Here is a 4,554-nt window from a genome sequence, read left to right on the forward strand (position 1 = left end):
AATTATTTCCGATGAATTTTAATGAAGTGGTACAATTAATTTGGATAGATTTGAGCTGTCCAGATGTCAATTCAAGCAAGAAAGCGATTTTGGAATATCGGCATAACTTCAATAAGGTAAGTGTCTTGCTTAACCTCGAGTGGGAGAATTACCCCTTAGGCATCAAGTCTTATGTGCCATTTGTAAAATGTGAAGCCGAGTACGCGAGGTGACGAGTACGTACTCGGGCTTATGTGTGCAAATTATTTTTGGTTTAAAGTTTTAGGCATTCTTATATATTAAATTAGATAATTGTTGGCATTAGTAAATCCTTGAATTATCACGTCTCGTTCCTTATTTGTCAAATTTGTATTTTATATAATAAATTTAGTGTTATAGTCACTTGGATTTTACGTGAATTCTGTGTGTTTATTGATTTGATATTTTCTTGGAATTAAATCCATGATGGAACCCTTATCTGCAAATATTTATTATTAAGTTTAAATTGAGGAGTTAATATAATTATCAAGAATTTGGAATAATGAAGGCGTTGCCCCTATACTGAGTCTTTTTCACCTCTGTTGATTGTTTTGAGGTTTATTATACGTTGTGTGGAGCCTTGGGCTATTTGTTGACAAATTTATTGATTCTGCTACATATTTGGAATTCGGTTGTGGTCAGTGGAAATTGCGATATGAATTATTGTATTGTGTTGTGGTTTAAACACTATCCTTGATGTTATTTATGCCTCCTACCTTGCTTGTTAATGATATACATGTTCTTGGTAAGAAAGAGTGTAAAGCACGAAGGGTGATGCCGTTCCATTTGAGAGTGTAAAGCACGAAGGGTGATGTCGTGCCATTTGAGAGTGAAAATCACAAAGGGTGATGTTGTGCCATTTGAGAGTGTAAAGCACGAAGGGTGATGTTGTGCCATTGAGAGTGTAAAGCACGATGGGTGATGCTGTGCTATTTTATTTATATTATCAGGTGAGGATGAGAGTAAAAGCACGAAGGGTGATGCCGTGTAATTATTTTATGTTATCATATATTCATGGCACGAAGGGTGTTTCTGTGCAGGCGAGGGCGAGAGACATACATTATATTATGATATCGTTTTGTTGTGTATACATTCATGCCTTTATCTTGAGATGTTATTGTGCACCTATGTTTTCTCTGTGACTTATAGTCGTTGTTGCTTCATGTGTACCTCCACTTTATTTCTTTTATTGCTATTGGCATTTCTCCCACCTAGTTGGTACTATTATATGTATTCATAGTGAGGAAGATATAAATGCACGAAGGGTGTTGCCGTGCCAATTGATTTGAATCAAATATATATATATATATATATATTGGGTGAGAATGAGCTAAGTGCACGAAGGTATTGCCGTGCCATTTGATGTGATATGTTGAATGCATTCCTCACGCCATGAAAGTTAAATGAGGCGTCACATGGTGACTTTTATTCGAAAGAATTATATTAGAAAGATATTTATTTGAAAGAATTATATTATAAAGATATTTACTTGAGAGAAGTATATTTGAAAGATATTTATTCGAAAGAATTATATTAAAGAATTATATTAGAAAGATATTTATTTTAAATAATTATATTATAAAGATATTTATTCGAAAGAATTATATTAGAAAGATAATTATTTGAAATAATTATATTATAAAGATATTTATTTGAAAGAAGTATATTTGAAAGATAATTACTTGAAAGAATTACATTCGAAAGATATTTACTTGAAAGAATTATATTCGAAAGATATTTACTTGTAAGAATTATATTCGGAAATATATTTATTGAAAAGGATTATATTCCAGAGATTTTTATTGAATAACTTAGATAAAAGATGTATATTCTGACGGACCTGATTAATTGGTTGCACCTATGTTTATTACTTATTTGAGCAATATTTATGGTGTTCATGTTACCTTGCTGTTTAAATCACTAGTTGATTGATGTTGCTATTACTGCTATTTGTTTTCTATTATTTTTGCATGCTATATTGCACAGGTTATTAGACTAGTGAGTCTCTTGATTGTACTTCGTCTCTACTCCATTGAGGTTAGTCTTGATACTTACTGGGTACCGACCGTGGTGTACTCATACTACACTTCTACAGTCCCTTGGAGTCTTTTCATTTCATTGTACTTACTGCGGGATCGTAAGGATTCAATGTAGAGCTGCTTGATCGTCGCAGTCCCTTGGAGTCTTTTCATTTCATTGTACTGTTAATTTTTAATCAAACAGTATTATATATTCGGTCCTTGTAATTATTTCATGTATTCAGTTAGAGTCCGTGACTCAGTACTTGGCCCTTCGTGTCTAGTTTCCAGCAAGGTAAAGACGTTATCATTTGGACATCTGTAGAGAAAGTTATGGCCAAAATACTAAAGCCTCGCACTGCAGCCCCAAGAATTTCACGGCCGCACCATTTTTTCGCGACCGCGGGACCTGGGGCGCGCTTGGAATTTCGCTGACCACGACATTTGAGTTCAGAAGATGTACTATATATCCGAGATTTAGGTTATTATTTTATTTTTGGACTTTGGGAGCTCGGTTGGAGACGATATTTTGTGGGTTTTTCAAAAAATTTATCGGGATAAGTGATTCTAACTCGGATTTGGTTAATGTGCATGAATATATCAATGATTTCATCATCTGATTAGTACTTTGAGGTGGAAATTTGGGGAATATTGTAGAAACTTCATAAAATAAATTTTCAAGATTTGAACACCGATTCGGAGTCGGATTTGAGTGAAATTAGTGTGGTTGAACTCGTAATTGAATGGGTTGTCGGATTTTATAACAGGGTTCCGAGACGTGGGTCCCACTGGCCATTTTTGAGTTAATTTCCGATTTTATTAAAAAATATAGTATTTTCTTATGGAATTGATTCTATAATTTTTATTGACTGTATCGAATTAATTATGACTAAATTCGAGTCGATCGGAGTCGGAAAATCGAGAAAAAAGCATACTACGTGATTAAATCGGAGCAAGTCGAGGTAAGTGACTTGTCTAACCTTGTGTGGGGGAAATTTTCCCTAGGATTGGTATTGAAGTGATAAATTGTAATGTGTTGAAAGTCGTTTACACGAGGTGACGAATGTGTACACGGGATAAATGTGAAAGAATTATATTTTTAAATTGTGTAGATCACTGTTGCGCATTAATTAAACTATTTTATTCTGATATATTCTTCATCATTGATTTAATGTTTTAGAGTTGCTTAACCTTTTCCTGCTAATTGTTTTACCTGTTTAGTTGAAACTTGGTTTCTTTTATTCTGTGCATTATTTAAAATTGATTTTCTTTAAATTAAATATTATTAATATGAAGTATTTGACATTTTTAAATTTGGTATTGAAGCAACGTATTAAAGATTTTGAAATATTATTCTGATAAACTATTTATTCCTGAATATTTTTGTAAGATTTCTGTACTCATTGTGATGGAGCCGTGAGATCTTTATTGTGGAAAACTATTATTGATGTTTTATGTTGGCATGAGCCGTGAGCTCTTTATTTTGAAAAAATATTATTTTTGAAGTATTTTGGCAAGTTAAATTAATTGATCACTTGAGGTGCAAATTGTGATATATTGTAATATTGATACGCATGCGGTAGTATAAGGTCTGGGTATTGAAATGCATGTGATGAGATAAGGATGGCTTGATACGCGTGGCTAGTAGGGGAAACAATTAGAAGTCATGCGGTGTAATAAGGATGGCTAAAACGTGGGATGCTATTTCGAAAAAAATATTTTTCTTTAAAATAAATTGTGAAGGCTCCCGCGATGAGATAAGTAAATGAGATATTGTGAATTTATTTATGATTTGGGACTACGAGGCGGTACCTCGTGAGTGCCCTTGTTGATATTGATTTATAGCCATGGTTGCCTTTGATTATTGTTGTGATTTTCTTAAAGTTGAAAGGAATTCTGTTTTGATTCCACGAGATATTATTTACCATTATTTTGTGTAATTAAATGGTGACATGCTACTTGATTCATTTCCATGGTCATTGTATTTTATTATATTGTTAAATATTTTATCATGAAATTATTATTTTCCAGTAGGGCCTGACCTGACCTCGTCACTACTCTACCGAGGTTAGGATTGGCACTTACTAGGTACCGCTGTGGTGTACTCATACTACGCTTCTGCACATCTCTTTGAGCATATCCAGGTACTCCTTACCAGCCCCGACATCAGTAAGTTACCTGTACATGGAGACTTCGAGGTATATCTTCCAACGTACGCAGACTCCGGAGTTCCCTTCTATCATTATTGTGTTGCTTCCTTATTTTCTTTAGACCTTGATATATATAGAGAAAGAGAGAGATTGAGGATAATTCTTAGAAGCTTGTGGCTTATTTCTACCGGATTTTGGGAGTTGAAATTATTTGAATTGTAGCTTATTTATTTTAGATTTAAATTTTTATTCTGCATTGATAGGCTTACCTAGTCTTAGAGACTGGGTGCCATCACGACATCCTACGGAGGAAATTTGGGGTCGTGACACATTGGCCATTTTGGACAGACAAGTTAGAAAGCTAAGAT

This window comes from Nicotiana tomentosiformis, chromosome 11 (genome assembly GCF_000390325.3).
Source record: "Nicotiana tomentosiformis chromosome 11, ASM39032v3, whole genome shotgun sequence".
NCBI lineage: Eukaryota > Viridiplantae > Streptophyta > Magnoliopsida > Solanales > Solanaceae > Nicotiana > Nicotiana tomentosiformis.